We start from the raw sequence: 21025 nt of genomic DNA, 5'->3' as shown, positions 1-21025 counted from the left end.
TTAACAGTAATGATAATATTTAAAAAGAAAAAACATTGCTATCTGTCATTCCCATTTAATTTAAGCCATAATGATGATTATTTCTTGTAGGAAAGAAAGCAGTGTGTCATGTCAAGGCTTTAAGAGCTGGGAAAGAAGCCATGTGGACAAGTACACACACCTTTTCACATCAGCCTGAATCATGGTGTTTTTGTTTTTTAAACAATGGTACTCCAATGATAAATGCATTTTACAGTTCAACAAAAACTTAAAGTCTATCACCTGTCCTCTCAATTCTTCTGATTCTCTGTGATCCCCAATTCAATCCATATTGAACCTCCAACCCAACACAGTACTGATGAGTTAGGTTTCAACCATAGTCTTTAGAGAGAGAAAACTGCAGCTTGGTTACTGGGTTCTACTACCAGGGTACCCAGCAACCAGCCAATAAGGTCATGATGGATTCATAAAGGATATAATAGTCTCAAGACTTGCATTTGTTTTTATGGGGGTTGGGGAGCCCCAAAAGCTTTTATCCTTTCTCTGACCTATCCCACCATTCACAGCTTGTTGTTTCTTATAACATTGCCTATTTTCTTTATATTTTTTGCCCTTTAGGAGAAGGGCTGCAGACATATAGAATGTGTCATGGGCTGCATTCCTTGCTATCTTGGCCTCATTCCTACCTAAGGATGCAAACACTTTCTAGGTTTGCATTACTGTTTGGACAATAGATGGTTAAAGACTTTCATACACATCACAGAGATAGAGAAAGTAGCCTAAAGTTAATGACATTTTTATAATGATAGGCTTTTATGTAGTTCTTGACTTGGAAGTTATTCTTTTCTCAATTAAAAACCAGGGGTATGTACAGAACTACTCACTCTGCCTTAAGTCTTCCCAGGTGACCAGTGCTGTAAGCTGATTGGAAAACAAAGGAAAATTTCCTGAAGTTTTAGCATTACACATATCCAGTCACTAGTACTTAGAAGACTAATTAGAGCTAAAGCAATACAACTGAGAGAAACTCATCATAAAATGTGAACTCTGAGCAATTGCAGACAGCCTAAAATTTCTTAAGTAGTTTAAGAGTTCTGACACAAGAAGTAACCATTCCATCACAGATCTATAAGGGACATAGAACGGCATGTCATATGGAAGATAAAAATCACATCCTAGAATTAGATGAAAGGGGTTGGGAAGGTGAACACCTGTAATGGATCAGGCATTGACATTTCCGTTAGGCATTCCTAGCTACATCTTTTATCAGTTCTTTGATGAGTTAAGATAGAAACTTGTGTGATTTCTTGAGTAGATATTACATGTAGTTTTACATGCCTCTGTGTGTGTGTATTGGCTTAACTACCTTATAACTTGAACCCAGTACATTCCTTGGTATGGGTTGAATTATTCTCAATTAATGTTTTTTAGTTCATTACAGCATCCAATATAAAACTCCCCAGAAAATATCATGATGAATAATTATCTGTATTGTGTGTGCTCAATGGATGATCACAACTAAAACTGGTGATTAGAATAAGCAAACAACATTAACATTATCAACAGCCCTCCTAGAATGTTGCTTCAGCAGGATTATTATTATCTGGATAAGCCACACTACACACTGGCAGGACACGGGGCTGCCAATCAAAGGTCCCAAGAGATTTTGCTATGCTATATAACCCTCATAACCCTCCTCCTAGAGTGTGTGATTTGACAGAGTTCAATAACATGTCTACCAACAAATAATTTCCTTTGTCCATCTGATATGTGTCTGAAATTCTTCACTGCCTTTGTCAAGGCAAGTATAATGTTAAAATGCAATTGGGAGGAAGGGGTTATTTAACACTTTTAGCCCTTAGATTCTACTCAAACACAGATGAGGTCATTTCTTCAGATTAAGCAGCAAGAGGTCAGTGAACGTATTTTACAAATTTGAAATCAGCTCAAGTTGTCGCACAAGTAAAACTGTAAATATAAATTGTTAAAAGCTTTGAAGAACTAAGATATTAAGTTATCATAAGCATGAAATAGGATCCTTTTAATGCAGGATGAAGAGGATGAAGCAGTACCAGGTGGAATGGAAGCATGTGGGGCCATCATTACCAGAGAGCATCACAGCATTCACAAGAATGGGAAGATAGGAAAGGCATGGGAATCAGTAAAATGTCACAAAATGTGACAAAGTGTCACAAGGCTGCTCTAAGTGGCCCTGATGTTTCCACTTAGCCCTCAAAATCTTTGCTGTAATGTTAAAAAAAAAAAGTAAAGGAAAATTGGACGGTGATAAAATGGACTATTTTTTAAACATAAAATATGGATAAAGTGGTGTTCAACTCACCATTTCCTGAGTTCCTACTCTGTGCCAAGCCCTGAGCCCAGCACTTCCCTTCCACTGGGCCAAGAAGCAGGCTGTAGAGTGCATGTTGCCATAACAACACACCAGTGGAACCATCTCATGACCCACTTATACTGAGCCTTCTAGTCTAAATATTCCCAAGGTTCATCTCAAACCAAAATAGACTTTTCTTCACACTTCTGAGAAAGGGCTATAATTATTTATTTATTTATTGCCATAAACATTAACAATACCATGCAAAAATTGAGCACTAAAAAAGAAATAAATAGTGGTCTATTTTATTTTTGTGTGTGTGTTTTTATTTAAAACACTACCATCTATGTGACATCTGGGTGGAATATGAACAGATCTTTTTAAAAAAATTTTACTATATTTTTTAAGTATATTTTATTATGTTCTTACAGTCAGTAGTCCCAATATTTTTCCCTTTGTTCCCCTCTGCCCAGTACTCTTCTTCCTTCCAGCAATCCCACCCCCCTTAGTTCATGTCCATGGGTCGTGCATGTAAGTTCTTTGGCTTCACATTTCCTATATTATTCTTAACTTGCCCCTGTCTATTTTGTACCAAACAATTATGCTTCTTAGTCCCTGAACCATTGCCCCATTTCTTCCCCATTCCCCTCCCAGCTGATAACCCTCCAAATGATCCCCATACCTATGATTCTGTTCCTATTCTGGTTTGCTAAGTTGGATTTTGTTTCTATTTTTTAGATTCAGTTGTTGATGGTTGTGAGTTTGTTGTCATTTTAATGTTCATAATTTTGATCTTTTTCTTAAGTAAGTCCCTTTACATTTCATATAATAATAGCTTGGTGAGAATGAACTCCTTTAGCTTTACCTTGTCTGGGAAGCACTTCATCTGCCCTTCCATTCTAAATGATAGCTTTGCTGGATAGAGTAATCTTGGTTGTAAGTCCTTGCTTTTCATACCTTGAATGCTTCTTGCCAGTCCCTCCTTGCCTGCAAAGTTTCTTTTGAGAAATCAGCTGATAGTCTTATGGGAACTCCTTTGTAGTTAACTCTCTGTTTTTGTCTTGCTGCTTTTAAGATTCTCTCTTTATCTTTAACCTTCGGAATTTCAATTATGATATGTCTTAGTGTGGTCCTGTTTGGGTCCAACTTGTTTGGGACTCTCTGTGCTTCCTGGATTTGTATGTCTATTTACTTCACCAAATTAGGGAAGTTTTCTTTCATTATTTTTTTCAAATAAGTTTTCAATTTCTTGCTTTTCCTTTTCTCCTTCTGGCACCCCTGTGGTTTCGATGTTGGCATGTTTAAAGTTGTCCCAGAGGTTCCTAAGCCTCTCCTCATTTTTTTCAATTCTTGTTTCCTCATTCTGCACTGGTTGACTGTTTTTTTTCTTCCTTATGTTCCAAATAATTGATTTGAACCCTGATTTCCTTCCCTTCACCATTGGTTTTGTGTGGATTTTCCTTCATTTCATTTAGCATAGCCTTCACTTCTTCCCTTATGTGTTTGCCGTACTTAAGCATATCTGTCAAGTCCGTGAGCATCTTTATCACCAGTGTTTTAAACTCTGTGTCTGTTAGATTGGCTACCTCCTCGTTTGTTAGGATTTTTGTCACTTAGTTCTCCCACTGGAACCTTGATTCGTTCCCTCTTTTGGGCCATACTTCTCTGTGTCCTTATCTTGACAGGCTCCTATGTTTGCTTGCCTCCGTGTCTTAGGTAGAGCTGTCACTCCTGTTATGTTGTAAGGGGCGGAGTCTTAGGGATTAATCAGTACAGGGCCAACCGTTTCACCACCTTGTGGCGCTGTTTGCGGGGAAGGGATCTGAGAGGGAACAATGCCACTTGTTCAGCACTTGCCCCTTTTCCAGGCTCTTCTTCCACTTCGTATGGGACTGGCACCTCTCTAGCTGTTGCCCTGGCTGTTGTTCCCACAGTGGGTAGGTCTGTGGATGTTCTAGGGCCATGAGGCCCTTTAAACAAGCAGACTCTGCTGAGAGATGGGCAGTTTCTTCCTCTGCCCCAACCCCCACTGGTTAGCATAGTCAGAAACAATGAGGCTCTATTTTCTCTGGCACTGGGACCATGAGCTGTGAGGTCTGGTCTGGTGCTGGAGCGCTCCCCAGGTGTCCCTCCTGATTTTTTAAAATACGTGACTGCGCTTTCTGTCAGCCTGCCACTGCCGCCACTGCGGCTGCCACCACACTGTGTCCTCTCCGCCCCAGATCCACCCCTCCTACCTGTCTGGATGAGTATTTCTTCTTTATACCTTTGTTTGCTGGACTTCCATGCAGTTCGATTTTCTGGAACTTCTGGTTGTCTCTAGTGTTGAGGTAGTTGTATTCCTTCTTAGTTGTGGAGGGAGACACAGTGTGTCTGTCTAAGTCTGCATCTTGGCTGGAAGTCCCTGAAGAGATCTTAATGCAACCCTAAATTCCATCTGTCCAAACAAACTTTAATAATGTCTTTAAAATTTCCCAGCCCCGCCCCCCAAATATTGTAAAATAGATCATAGTTAAAATTAACTAACTAAGGCAGGGTGATTCCTTTACTGAGTTGGGAAGCACCTCACTTCAGATTGAAGGAAGGGTCTAGAGCTCCAGCAGTCAGGTTTTACGGGCTCTTCCTGCCTTGGTGAAAGAGCGCCACCTACTGTACCTGCCCCACTACTCTTCTCACAACAGTCCCCTTGTCAGCTCCAGGTATCCCAAATGCCCAAGGCTTTGAAAACCCAGGGCCAACTCTGTGTTTATAAGCATCACTGGACAAGTGTGTCTTGGACTGTGGGATAAAGAAAGAAGAACAGAGGATCAGCTTTGAAGCTTTGAGAAAAAAGCATTATGCATATGAGATCTTTGGAAGGAAGGTTTTAGGTTTCTTTTTACCACCCAGACACCTAATCTGACACATTGAACCTCAGCCCTCTTTCTCTTTTTCTGCCACCGGTCTCGTGTACCAAGGCCTCAACAAACTGGATCCTCACTACCTCCCATATTGTTTCTCATGGTTTTGTTCATTCCATTTCCATGGCCTCAGCCTCACCACTTAGCCAAAACCTGTGTATCTTTTAAGCACTAGCTAAGAATGTTTTTCTATCTTCATGAAAGTTTTCTTCCCAGTCTTTATAAGTGTTCATACCACCCATGGTCAATTAAACTGCCTAGTGACATTTCTCCTAAATGTCATTATTTCATTCTTGCCTGGTTCCTGAAGCAGTCCTGTGCTTTAGGGAACACCCCCTGAAGGTTTTGAAGCTCCTGGACAGCAGCAGTGATATGACATTTATTTATACTATATCAAGAACAGGGCCTTGGACCCGACAGAATCTCATCATTTCTTCTTCATAACTTCTTTCATTGTGTTCCGCATAATTCCTCGTAGGAGCTTACCTTTGTGAGAGAACTCTGAATTCAGTCATTAACCATGTACCCTGTGCTCCCTTATCTTCACAACACAGTGGACAGGAGCACAAGGTGAGTGTGAATAGAAGTGGATAGGAGTACTGGCAAAGCTGAAGAGTGCATAATTTTTATTTGCTTCTAGAGGTTTCTTGCTACTCAATAAGCTAATGAGCTTAATTTTAGTCACCCAGCCATGCTATGGATTTTTCAATTCCTTGTTTGCATTAATATTTAGCAACCAACTGATGAATTTAGCCTGCTATCAAGCATAATGGCTAAGATCGTAAATTTTAAAGAAAAAAAGGAAACTGAGTTCAATTACCAACTCCATCATTTATAACCCACGTAACCTTGGGCATGTTTCCTGGCATCATTGAACTTGTTTCCTCAAATGCAGAATGAAGATAACATTCACCTAAATGGATATCTGTGAGGATTAAATGAGTAATACTGTACATGAAAAGCACTTATTGCAGTGCCTAATAGTAAGTGTTATCAGTGGTGGTGTTTATATTCCCGAGGTCTAGCAGGGAGCCTGCCCCCCACAGAAGTCATCATGGCAGCCGTCCGTCTCGAGAGACGATGGTGTAGCTTCTTAAGAGTCTATCTGCACCGCCGAGAATGGCTGTGCAGTCCGACTCGGGAGTGACACGGTATCTGTCTCCTCCCATGTTGAATCGACATCTTGCGATGACGCTGGAGTGTCCTCTCCAGTGAAGCTGAAGCTACAGAGCCTGGGCAGGGTGATATGGAGGGTCTGCTGTTGCCCATGCAGCAGACCCCCCCTCTCTTCGCAGCTGAGGGGTCCAAGGGAAAGACGGAGTCAATACAGCTTGGCTTCAGGTGCGCCGCAGGAGTTGCCGGTGTTGACTACAATGTCAAACCGCCTTAGGGACTCCGGCTCCGGATTTTCTGTCGGGGTTTACTCCCTTAGCCTTTCCCCTGAAGAGGTATGCTGCAAGGCAGTGGAGGTTTTTTGGAATCAGAGTTTTCCTTCTCTGATGTGCCCTGACTGGAAGATCGAACCAGCGACACTTAGCTCGCAGGCTGACGCTCAATCCACTGAGCCAAACCAGCCTCTCCTAAGAGACAAACTCTTACTTGTTCAGGTCTCCTGAGCAGCCAGCGCAGCAGTGGCCACAGCAGCGACTGTAGTGTGAAGGGTACCATGAGTGGTGAGAGGGAAATTTGGTACCCAAGGATATAAAAAAGTATTAGAACTGTTTTCATTTGTACTTCAATGGAAGTACTGCATGGCAGATAACAGCATTCAAAGTCCTCTTATTTATCTTGCATTGCATCCTTTGAATAAAACCAATGTGTAGACAACTGAGGCTTGTTCTAATAACAAAACTGTTGCCTGAAATGAAATTGTTGATATACCAATCATTCTCTGTAGCCAAATAATTTTTTCATGTAAAAATTGTTTGGAGAACACTTTAATGAATGCTTTGTACTTAGTCACCCCACAGAAGTACTCAAAACATATACACATACACCCATCATACATACACACATGCACAGCAAAGTAAAATAGAATAGACAAGATTAGATCTGTGCCATCCAACACCCTATGAACAGATCTAGTCTGACCAAGCATTGGGTGGTAGGATTATATAAACATCCCATTCTAGGCCCCAGTCCTCAATGTCCAACACTTGTCCAAACAGCTCATGTATAGCAATCTGTTCTTCCTGCTCTCATTGTCTCCGACTCTGAAATCTTCTCCCAATTTCTACTTCTGGCTCTTTATGACCCTGTGGGACATCCCTCTGTAGTCTGACCTGTGTGCTCTTACACCCAGTTGAGCAGTAGTAGTCTGTATCTACATACCCTCTACTCTGATGGAGTTGTTTCTGCTTTCTATTTTGTCCAGAAAATCCCTCCGAGTTCACCAAGGGAGGGAGATGGGCCACAGTTATCCAAATGAGTAACCAGCTAACAAAAGCAAAAATATCAGTTATCTACTTCAGAGATTAAATTAGGTTCCTTGGCCAGCTTGATTGGGGGAGGGGTAAATTCCTCCAACCCCAACAAGCATTTCTCTGATACAAGGAGGGTAGCATCAGATTTCACAGGTTAAAGGTTAAATCCTACAAGACTGTCCCTCCATCCCCACTTTCAACTCCAGTGGCAAGGCCAGGTTGTTACCTGTGCTTTTGACCCACTGACTGTAACTCAGACGATCCCAGGACCCCCTCCTTGGGTTTGATTAATTTTCTAGAAGGGCTCACAGAACTCAGGAAACAAGTTTACTCACTAGAGTACCCATTTATTACAAAGGATGTTAAAGGATATAAATCAACAGCCAGATGAATAGATTACACAGGGTCAGATCCCAAACAAGAAAGCATCTGTCCTCATGGAGATTGGGGCTCTGCACAGTGACACATGGTAGTGTTCTCATTCCCAAATGTGGAAGTTTCTCAAACACTATCCTTTGGGGTTTTTATAGAGGCTCCATTAAATAGTCATGATTAATTAAATCAGTGAGATTTTTGATTGATTCAACCACCAGCCCCTCTCCCCTCCCTGGAGATCATGGGTAGGGCTGAAAATTCCAACCCTCTAATTACAAGGTTGGGTACATTGGCAACCATCCCCCATCCATCACTTCATTAATGTAACTAAAGACACCTTGATCACCTTCAACACTTAGAAAATTCCAAGGATTTGGGGAACTCTGTGCCAGATATATATTTTCCTTATTATAAATATATCTTACTATAAATCACAATATCACACAGATGGACACATTCAATTTTGTAATCATATTTTCATTGGTTGCAGAAAGATAAAGTATTTACATTTTAACATTGTGCATTAGCCTATCCACTGTTAGAAACTGATGTTTACTATTGTTCATTTTTAACACAACCTATAAATATATGTCCTACGAATGTGTTGTGCCAAACCCCTTTCAATGGGATGATAATTTCACATGTATGGAAAACCAAAAAGGTGTGAAGTTGTCAGAGTTTAACCTTGGTTTCTTCTAGCACCATTCCCTGGCAAGCTGTTTCTGAGAGACGCTGTTTTCCCTTTTATTTTGCTCTCAGCTAGTTGTCAATAAATATCCCTCCCAGTGGGGACTAACATCGCCTTAAGGTGTTTTAAGTGGAAAAAAAAAATTACAAAGCTTAAAATACAATACCTTCCAATTGTATTTACACTCTTATATGGGACTCTTGAATAGAGCCCCAGTAAAATGAATCTCTCAGGGTAAGATTTCAGATATCTTGACAAAGGTTGAAAATTACATCTGTTCCTGAAATTACATCATTTATGGGCTCACTTACTCCATCGTCCATAATGTTCAAGTCGAGACAGAGCAGACCAGAAGCAGTAGAAAAATGGAGACGAACACGTAAAATACATAGCTCTCTTCTTTCCTTTGAATTCTGAGGTTGGAAGCAGTCATTGGCTCCAGCTGCTCTGAGAGGCGCTTAGAACAATCAAGGCCAGCTGTGAAAAATCCTCTCAAGGTTTGGGCTTCTGACAGCAGCTTTTGTGTGGAAAGTAACAGCTCCTTTCCCTCAGGTAAAACATGAAAAAGCTATGCTCTCTGTGAAATCCAAATGGGCCAAAGATTTTGAAAGAATATGACTCTGATACTGAAACCATCAACACGGAGAGAAAGCAGAGATGTGCTTTTTAGTAGGCAGTGTGAGCCATAAAGACTGGGCACCGAGCTACATAATTCAGCCTACTTGACATTATTTCCAGAGGGCTCAGAGCACCTAAATCCAGTGAGCACCATGGTCTTAACACTCTAATATTGTGCTGTCCCCCAATTCAATACCACAAAACTCACCAATTCATTTTGCTAATAAGAAAATAAACTTACACTTTGGAGGACATTGTGAAGGAAGACCAAAGCAACCAGTCAAAAACACAACAGGATATTAAGTATGGCTGTAACTTGCCTGAGGTCCACAGAGGAGGGGAGGGTATTGTGAGCTATGCTAGCATGGTTCAGGCACGTGTCAGAGCAGCGTTGCTCTGAGAAATCACACGGAGACCATTGTGGGAGCAGGTGTATTGAGGGAAAGAGGGGAAGAGGGGGAGCTGGGAGAGGCGACTCCTCCGGGAGCCCGCAGGAGCAAGGGCAACAGGGAGCAAGGGAATGGGGAGCAAGAAAATGGGGACTCCCGGTCCTCCACGCAGGCCTGTAGGAGTCCCAGCTGGACTTCTGCAGGTGCACTTTCTAAACTTGCCAACCGCACATTTCAGCGAGGGTGTTTGCTTATTAACATATTCAGTAGGTCATTTGCATCTCACTGCTTCCCCACCACCACCACCATGTTGGTTAACATATCCTGCCCTCTGGGTTTAGTCTATTAACATATCCTATGGGAACAGGCAAGGTCCATTAACATATCCTGTTGCAGTTCTGACCGGAGTCCAGGTGTGCATTCTAACTGCCTCCATGTTCTGACAGTACGTAGAGAGCCTTGGGGGAGACTAGAGATAACTGTGACCAGGCAAGCAGGGGACCTGTGGGTAGGGGACAGTGAAAGGAATTAAATCCCACTTCTGGTAGCATATTAAGGAGTAATTGAGCTATAGATATCAGAGCGAATTGAACTAGAGTGATTCCTATTACATTAAGCCGTTATAGGAAAGGTCAAAGGTTCTCACTAGATGAGAAATACAAAGATATGACAGAGGAGAGATTTCTAGTTTCATACAGTAACCTCTGAATTGGTGCATTTTTCTTCCTAATTAAACATTAATGAAATTGTATGGTAAGAGTTTCTTACCCCATATAGCTCAAGATTTAGTTGTGAGGGAAAGAAATATGATAGCCCAGAAATATTCCATGAAACTAATTGATTGCCTGGTAAATTTGTGCAAAAGAAAAAAACAACTTAATACAGAGATATTAAAAAGGAAAGCCAGGAGAAGTTTTATTCTAAAATCAATAGACTAAAAAAAAGAAGGTACAGAAAGTGAGATAATGCAAAAAATATCAATTGGGTAGGTGGTAGAAAAGTAAAATTTTCTCTGGCATCTTTCCCCAAAAACAGATATGTACCCACACATAGATTCTGATGGGCCCTCACGAGAAAACTTCCAGCTTCCCATCCTAGAGAGGAACACTACTATTGATATACAGGAATCATCTTGTTCCTTGAATGAGAAAAGGTTAAGAGTCATCAGCAAAGTGAGAAAAACCACTAGCCTACAGTCAGGTGAAATGAGAAGTGAATTTTGGTTTCCACACATACAAAGTACTTGTTTGGGGCTATTATTTTATTTCCTTCTGCACCCATTTCCTTGTTTTCAAAAAAATGACAAATTTAAGGTAAACTTTAAATAATACATGATAGTGATATTAAATAAATGTTAGTAGAATCTGAATTATGCTATGCCATTCACAACTATTTATGATGCTTTACCAAATAAATATGCCAGATTCTATTCATTGTTTTCATTTTACCTCATTTCCATTTATATCTATTTGCCCTGGTTTGTACTAAAAGGATTTCCTGGATTATATATTTTTAAACAGTTTGTGGGAAAAGAAATTCCCAAAGGAAAGACTCTTTGCTCTATATTTGATGAAATTACTGGCATAGGATTTAGACAGTTAAGAAAAAATAACTTGTTTACAATTATTTGATTCAACATGGAAATTTTCTTTAGGTCAGATTTATTTTTGTTGATATTGGCATAAAGTAAAGCCACTGAATATAAAGATAGAAATACAGTATTAATAGAGCAATGCTGTGAAACTATCAACTAACCTGAATTTTATTCTCATTGGTGATATCAGTTAACCTGAAATTGAACAAATAATCTTCCCACATTGTAAACTGATCTACGCTTAAGTCTAAGAAACATCACTTACCCATCAAAACACAAAGAAGAAATATGGCATAATTACACTGTAGAATACTGCCATATAACTAGGCTTTTGTAAGTCTACACACTGAGGAACATAGTCGCATTTATTCAATGTATGTATCACTAATATTTATGTACTACTAATATGTATCACAGTGAAGACAGGTATATATACTGGGTACTCTGTAAGATTTAGACTTTGATATATCAGATAAAAAAAAACATGCTAAGAGTTGACACACTTCTTTCTCCACCTAATTGTTGATTCACCTAACTGCAGGTTACTGTGCTCTTTGGAAATCCAAAGTAAGCCATTGATGGAATAGACAAAATTCATTTTCTTAGAATTTTGTGATGTAATTCATATTCATGTGGGAAACATTAGCACCCCAGAAAGGAGTCAGGTATAGAAAGGAAACTCCAAAGAGTAGTTAAGACCTTCCCCAAGGAATTTTCTCCCCATCACATACTTCTTTGCCATGATCCACCTAAAGTTCTGAGGAAAAACAATAGAGTTAAATGAATGTACATGTGAGTTTATTATGGTCTCTCTACGTAGAATTGTGCCCAAGCTTTACAAGCTGCATTTCTGCAGCTCCGATCCGACGCTGTCATAAACTACAGTTCCATTTAGCTGAGGTTGAGAATATTGAGCAGAGTCAAGGTGCCCATCTAGCAAGGAGCTTTGGAAACACTCCAGGGAGAAAGCTGAAGCCATTAGTCACCAGAAAAACGGATAAAATGAGATTATTCTAGTGCTTGCTCCTTCTACTCCTACCTCTCCTACCTCTCCTTTCACTTTGGTAACCAGTGTTAAATACTGTTCCTGTGCTGTTCATGAAATACTACTGAAGGAAACAGGAACTCGACATTTACCCCTCTCATCTTGAATTTTATCAAGAAAATATGACAAAATTTCTAATACCTCTCCTGAAAGATGTTTTAAAAGCTAGCTAAATAAAATACCTGAGAGTTTTTAAAAATCAGATTATTAATAAGAAATTATTGTTAGGCCCAGAAACTTTGCCTAAAAATGGTTTTCTCTGGAGTTCTAATAGAGCAGGATAAATACTCACCATTAATATCTGATTGCAAAGGGTCATTTATAAAACAGCCATTTTATGAATGAAGAAACTAAGATTTAGAAGGCATAAATGATTTGCCCTGTCATGGGCCCAGTTAATTGAAGAGCAAATTGTTTCTAACACTTACTATCTTTTTTGATAATCATTTATATGCAATTCTCGAGTACTTATTATGTCCACAGTGCTATCTAAAAGCTGTGAATGATATAAACCCAAACAAATTATGGTTCCCGATCCCAAAGTTATTATTATTAGATACTCTATACAAAGCAATAATAAAAAAATTCATCATTTATCAAATATTCATCATGTCAGTGAAACTAAGTCAATGTCAGGCAGGTTCACAGACATTGACCTCGTTTCTTAATATGAGTGTTATTTTCCTAAGTCTACAAATGGGAATACTAGGATACAAAAAGTCATGTCATTGACTCAAATCACACAATTCATGTGAAGTTGAGCTCAGATTTGAACACAGATCTGATTGATTCCAAGTCCTTAGCTCTTAATTATATCATAGACTATCCTACAACTGAAACTTAGTTCTTATCCTCAGAGACAGTGGGAAATACTTTAGCTAAATGTAAAAGGAATGTTTGAAAACAAGTTTTATTAACTATGGGATAATTTACCAAAAGAATCTACAGATTTTGCACGATCCTTCCCCATGTGGGAAGGCCACCCTCCCCTCCACACCCCCACTCTTATTAGGGTTTTCTGGACCCAAGGGTAGGTAGGACGACGACCATGTCCAGCTTGAAGCAGCTAGAGGAGCTTGAGACCTTCGCCCATTGTCCTTTACAAGATTACAAAGGGTCCTAATATTTGAGAGGGGGGGGATAGTTAATTTTTATGAACCAGGGCTATGGACTTGGGGGGGATTGCTGGGGGAGGGGGGTGCTGGGTGGAGGGGAACAAGGGGGAGAAAATTGGAACTGTTGTAACAATATAATCAATAAAAAACATTAAAAAAAAAAAAAGAATCTACAGATTTTCATCTCCCCTGGTTAATTAAAAATGAGAGGATATTGGCCCTGGCTGTGTAGCTCAGTTGGTCAGAGTGTTGTCCTCATATACCAAGATTGCGGGTCAGAGTCAACCAATAAATGGATAAATAAGTAGAACAATAAATTGATGTCTCTCTCTCTCTCCCTTCTCTCTCTCTCTCAAATAAAGATATTTTAAAAAATAGAAAATAAAAATGAGACAATATTGATTTGGAGGTTTCAATTAGAAGGGGACCTACCTAATTGCCTCCTAGGAAATGAAACTAAATGACATCTCAGGCTTTCTTTCATCATACAATTCTCAGGAAAAACTAACAACCAAAAACTGTAAACATCTATAAAAAGTCTCTTCTCCAGTGTTTTCCCTTGAATTCAAATTAGCTGAAAAGTGATAAATATATTGCACATAAAAACCTATGTAGCACCCTTGGAAAATATGCATGAACTATGAAGCTTTAAGGCAGTTTCAATGAGGTTTTACAGAGTCTTCTTTTAAATTTATTTAAGATTTTATTTATTCACCTTTAGAGATAAGAGAAAGGAGGAGAAGGAGAGGGAGAGAAACATCAATGTGTGGTTGTCTCTTGAGTGCCCCCAACTGGGGACCTGGCCCACAACCCAGGCATGTGCCCTGAGTGGGAATCAAACTAGCGACCCTTCGTTCGGTTCACAGGCAGGTGCTCAATCCACTGAGCCACACCAGCCAGGGTTGCAGAGTCCTTTATGGCAAGGCCTGATACTGAAGTCTGGGCAAGATGTGTGCATGTTTGTGTGCAGTGAATAAGCCTGTGTGTGTGTGTGTGTGTGCGTGTGTGTGTGGCAAAAATTGCAGATACCTGAAATATATGCTACTGCTAGAAGACCCGTATGAAAATTGGCATCCTGAAAGAAAAGAAAGATGTTTCCTCAAAAGAACAAGTTGCTTGTTGTCCTATTTGGACTTTGTTCTTTAGCCATATCTCAGGGCATATACACATCAGAACAATTGTGATGACTATGCATCCCCTCTGTATCCCGAGAGAGAGAGAGAGAGAGAGAGAGAGAGAGAGAGAGAGAGAGAGAGAGAGAGAGAGAGAGAGCACTAGGAGAGAGCCAGCTCTTCCATCACAAGGCCTTTGCTAATAGTACTTTTCACTTGAAATATTTTCTGTAGGTTTCAAGATGTTTTCATGATCTATAACCCAGGTTTTATGAATGTTGCCTTTGTTCATATGCTGCATTCTCTTGCAGTGCTCCTATAACACTCTGTACCTTTTTAAAAATAAAACTCATCCATCTAATATTCACTTTTTAATGCAATAGCTCTCTTCTCTGCAAAACTATATGCTCATCTCATGGCAGTGAGCATGACTGCCTTGTTAACATAAAATCCCAGAGGCTCAACACAATGCCAGACATACAGCATACTCTAAAAAGTTTTTTCTTAGCACTCCTGAGAATATCTTCAGATATTCTCAGATATTCTAGAGAGGCAGAGCCTAGACTGGCTCTTTCATTAGGTTGCTTGAACAAGATCATTATTCATTTATTCAACAAATATTTTTGAGTTCAACAAATATTTTCAAGTTCATACTGTTAGGCACTCTTCCAAGTGATTAGGATTCTACAATGAAAAGAAGAAAAGAGACAAAAATCCTCATCCTCATGGACCTTGCATGTCAGCACAAGTTTTTTGTTTTTTTTTTTAGATTTATTTATTTATTTATGTATATATGTATGTATGTATGTATGTATGTATTTATTTTTAGAGAGAAGGAAAGGGAAGGAGAAAGAAAGGGAGAGAAACATCAATGTGTGGTTGCCTCTCATGAGTCCCCAACTAGGGACCCGGTCTACAACCCAGGCATGTGCCCTGACTGGGAGTCGAAACAGCAGCCCTTTGGTTCGCAGGCCAGCGTTCAATCCACTGAGCCACACCAGCCAGGGCAGCAAAACTATTTACGATGGAAAAAAGAAACTTACAAATGGTTCTGGCTATAAAACCATTTATTTTTCAGATTGCTAAGTATCTTACAAATTTTCTGTCTTAAACAAGTGGGGCTATATCTTTATTAAACCAGTAATTTAAATTGAGAAATATAACTTACAGATACAGAAATCTCTTGTCATTGATATCAAAGCTTGTTGTGCGGTATTCCATGCCCATGCTTCCATGTGTGATCTTAGAAACTCCTTAACAGCTTTAGCTTGAATAGGTGTGTCCTATTGTTTCTTGCCACCAATCCTGGTTCTGAGTGATTGGTGAGAGGTTCTAATGGGGTGTGGGGTATTCATCTAGAGAAGGAAAGTGAAGCTAACATCTACCAAGTTGTTTGTGTGTGCTAAGTTATCATTGGCATTTTTACATACATTATCTCATTTAAACTTGACAATGAACAAACAATAAATAAATTATATGGCCTCCTTTTTATTTCCTATCAAATGAGGAAATAGGGTCAGAAGTAGAAATGTGCCTTTACATGCCTATAGATTAAGCTTTTGCAACGTCCAGAGCACCTAAATCACTAATTAACTTTCTAACAGATTTGTGAACTTGCTTAAAAAGTGAATTAAAAAAAAATGCTTAGCATCAGTAATCATCAGAGAGATGCAAATTAAAACCACAATGAGATATCACCTCAAAGCTGCCAGAATGGCTATCATTAATAAACAAACGAACAAACAAACAAAAAACTGTTGGTGGGAATACAGACTGGTATAGCCACTGTGAAAAACAGTATCAAATTTTCTCAAAAAATTAAAAATGAAACTGCCTTTTGATTCAGCAATTCCACATCTGGGAATATATTCTAAGAATCCCCAAACACCAATTTGAAACAATATATGCACCCTTTTGTTCACAGCAGCGTCATTCACAATAGCCAAGATTTAGTAACAGTCCACATGTCCATCAGTAGATGAGTGGATATAAAAAGCTGTGGTACATTTACATAATGGAATACTACATAGCCATAAAAAAAAAGAAGGAAATCTTACCCTTTTCAACAGCAGGGATGGACCTGGAAATTATTATGCTAACTGAAGCAAGTCAGAGGAAGACAAATACCCCATTATCTCAATTATATGTGTAACTTAATGAACAAATTTAACTGGTAAACAAAATAGAAACAGAGGCATAGACACATGGAACAGACTGATAACAGTCATGGGGTGGAGGAGAGGGGATTAGATGAAAGAAGGTAAAGGGATCAGCCAAAGATCATATATGCATAACCCAAAGACATAGAAAACAGTTTGATGATGGTCAGTGGGAAGGCAAGGTGGGAGCTGGGTGGCAGTGGGCTAAGGGGCAGAGGGGAAGGGAGACATCTGTAAGAGTGTCAACAATAAAAATAAAGCTTAAAAAAAAGAGTGAATAAATAAATGGTCTCATTAGATAAGAACATTAGTTGTTCATGACCCTGTGCCAAAAAAGAAATGGGGAATTATCAGACCAAAGAGAATGGCCATCTTCATTCTATTCAGCCAGGCAAGAATTTGAAGAAAAGATGGAAACTGGCTGCAGATGATGCTATTTAAAGAAACCCTGATCTTCAAAATTCTCCACTGCCTTTTTTAATGGTGTCTTTTTTTTTTTTTCTGTCCTTAAGGTCACAAACTTTTCTCCAGCTGAAAACACAGCTGTCTCACAGAAACACTGTGTAAGAAATCAATAACAATAAATCCCAGAGGAATCAAGAAAGTCGTGATAAGAATGCTTTATGCTTTTCCTTTATCCAACTGAGAACTTACTTTGGGCCTCACTTGCTGAGTGCTGAGAGGCCAGGAGGGAATGCTGGGGCATACCAGACAAAGAAAGGAGGGTGGGAGGGGCAAACAGAAGAGGGAGCAAAGGGAATTTAAAAAGGAGAACGGTCTCCAGCTGGAGCTGGTCCAAGGGAAAATCACAGGTCAGTAGAGAAACTTAACACAAATGTCTCCATCCATTTCTCTTTCTCTACCTCCCTCTCCCACACACACACACTCTCCATCTCTCCTCTCCAGTGTCCTCATTACCTACTGCCTCCCAGCTGCTCCTGAAACAATAAATGCTCCAAATCAGGAGCTTTTGTGTACAATGGAGCCCAATTTTGAGGAAACGTAACTTACATTCTCACTTTAGAATCTAGGCTTGAACTAATTTTTTATCTTCAGCCACAAACAAATCAGTTAGCATGTACGGTAGTAACTCTTGTTGGCAGTTTTGCTTTTTATAAAAATTATATTTTATTGATTATGCTATTACAGTTGTCTTGATTTTCCCCCCTTTTCCCCCCTCCATCCAGCAACCCCCACTCCCTCAGGAAATCCCCCCACCATTGTTCATGTCCATGGGTCATGCTTATAAGTTCTTTGACTACTCCATTTCCTATACTGTACTTTACATCCCCATGGCTATTTTGTTACTATGTATTTGTACTTCTTAATCCCCTCACCTCTTCACTCATTCCCCTAAAACCCCCTCCCATCTGGCAATCATCAAAATGCTCTCCATATCTATGATTCTGTCTGTTCTTATTTGCTTAGTTTGTTTTTTAGATTCAACTGTTGATAGATATTGTGCCTAGTTTTGATATTCTTTTTCTTAAATAAGTCCTTTAACAGTTCATATAATAATGGTTTGGTGATGCTTAACTTTAGTTTTTTTCTTGTCTGGGAAGCTCTTTATCTGCCCTTTGATTCTAAATGATACCTTTGCTAGATAGAGCAATCTTGGCTGCTTTTCATGACTTTGAATATTTCTTGCCAATTCCTTCTAGCCTGCAAAGTTTCTTTTGAGAAATCAGCTGACAGTCTTATGGGAACTCCCCTGTAGAGCTGTCCTCATCACAAAGCTAACAGAACTGGACATAAAAAGACTTCCCACCTCAGCCTCATAAATATGGTCTCCTATCACCTATGATCCCATAATACCTGACACCAAAGTTTTGCTCAGGCTCACAGCTCTTGTCTCTGTATTTTTAGTCTAAAGACTTTTTTTTTAAAAGATGTATCTATTTATTTAAGAGAGAAGGGAAGGGAGTGTTGGGTTGTTGTGGTTTCGGACGCTGAAATAAATCCGGCAGGCAGGATGATTGGCCAGTAACGAACGGAGGGCTGTGGCTCGCTCAGACCATCAGCGGAGAGCGGGAAGCCTCATCCTCCTTTTATTAGGGTTTCAAAAGTTACTAAAAATAGAACAGGGGGTATGAGCTTTACAGCCAACAACAGGAGAATTTTACAAGTGATAGTATCATTGATATGTCTAGCACCTATCAGGGAAGCAAGGCAGACACTCTAATCTTCAAAGCCAGTTCCATATCAAGACTTCATTAACAAGGAAGCAAGGAAGATCCACTAATCTTCAAAGCCAGCTCCATATCAAGACTTCATTAATAAGGAAGCAGATGGAGTACACAACAGAACCTGTTTTACCCAGGATTCCATGACTCAGTGGCCTCGACAGCCTAAAGCCGAAGGCGGAGACGAGAGTTGCTCATCGTCTCCTGAGTCACGGGATGCCACCTGGGTGGTGGGGCATGAGAATGCCCCTACCCAGAGATCTGTCTTCCTGCAACATCTCTCCCTTTTTGTTTTACAGACGTCTTATGGAGCATGACTGAGGAGATAGCAGACTTAACTTTCTGTCTTTTCTTATAGCGCAAAAACACAATAACAATTACTAAAATGAAAATAAGGAATAAAGAAATTGTTCCAACATGAGTTCCAATGAACCCATTAATATAGGGAACAGGATCCATTTTATCAATTCCACTCATAACATCTTCAAAAATACTTTGACCAGATAATTGTTCTAAATGTTTCTCAAAAGTAGTATGAATTTTAGTTTGTAAGGTAATAATATGCTGGGTTAGATTATCATGATTTAACAAATGCTTACGAACCCGTTCCCAAGGGAATTCAGTTTCATTATAAGGAACAGGAGTAATACAATAAGAAGATTGGTTCCAATCACATTTTAACAATAACTGTCTTTTAACACTTTGTAGTTGATCACCTACTAAAACAACTGCTTGGTTTAAATCAGCTAACTCAGTCTGCATTTCAGCATCAATTTGGCGTTGAGCAGTCCATAATTGTTCAGAATTCTGATGCCAAGTCCTTACAAAATCCGCAGTCTGCACAGACTGATGAAGAGCAACACCAGCAGTCGCAGCGGTAGCGGTGACAGCAATTAGTCCCATGATGACTGCAATAAGGAGGCCGATAAAGCGCTTGCTCCGGCGAAGCAGTCGTTCAGCCACCTTATGAAGGAGTCCAGAGGCAGGGCTGTCTTGCCATGCACGGCCAAGCTGAACAGGCATCCAGACTCCAGTTCGGGCTCTCAGGAGGTAGAGACTTTCCTTGGGAGACAAACTCATAGTATGATTAATACAGGTATGCAAAGTACAATTAAAACAAGAGATTTCGCCGGTCTCAGGAACCCAGGTAACTTTCCCTCTGAGTAGTAAATAGGGAAGTTTAACACAAGCCTGAAAATATCTGGTAACATTTTGCACAAAAGTAAGGTTATGAAAACCATTGGCCTGATATAGCCGTCCCGTCCAGACATTAAGAGGTTCAAAAGCTGCACTTAATTTCCACAAATGAGGTTGAGAATAAAAGCCTTTCATATAGGGTAATGGTGGTGAAAAACCACTTTCTTGCCAAACAATGGAATCTCTGGCAATACCGGTCATCCAAGTAATGTTATTGGTCCATTGTATATTTTGCTTAGGATCTGCCGTACGAGCGGAGCCATACGGACTCCAAGTAATGACGCTTCCATAGGAAGTATTAACAATAACTCGTACTTGTTCTCCCCTGCACTGAGTCCAATCGACCCAATCAGTTACTGAGAGAAACGTTGGCATTTTACAGAGTGGCTCATTCGATGGAGAACAAAATTCACAATGATTTGGAATATAACCAGTAGGAGTATAAGCAGAGAGCATTATTAACAGCTTATTATATAACTCGGTGGTATTTCCTTCTACCGTGAGCCACTTTTGGAGACCAATATTAAAGCAGTGATAACCGGCACCAAAACAAATAGGTGGACCAGAAACTCCTGTAACATAATATGGAACCATTGTTCCTTCCTCATCAGGCTTTAAAGGACCACGTATATCAAAAGGACCGGGAAGCCAACCCGTTTCATTATGATATATAGGAACAGTAGGGTCCCACCATGAGACCCCTCTCATTAAAGGTGGATTAGCAATATAAGCCCAGTAAGTATAATTTTCAGCATTAGCTCCAGGGGCCTGAATAGATAAAATGGCAAGCATTGCCAAAAACAAGGCCTCAGCTGTAAGTGGGCTATGATTAGCTCGGACTAAGGCTTTTCCTTCATTTACTAAATGTTTAATTTGATTCCAAGTTGGTGGATCTGTTCCTTGATTTCGTCTCTGG

Source organism: Furipterus horrens, unplaced genomic scaffold (genome assembly GCF_987537825.1).
Source record: "Furipterus horrens unplaced genomic scaffold, mFurHor1.1.pri manual_scaffold_2, whole genome shotgun sequence".
Classification (NCBI taxonomy): Eukaryota; Metazoa; Chordata; class Mammalia; order Chiroptera; family Furipteridae; genus Furipterus; species Furipterus horrens.
The sequence above is the reverse complement of the archived record's forward strand: the minus strand, read 5'-3'. Positions refer to the sequence as shown.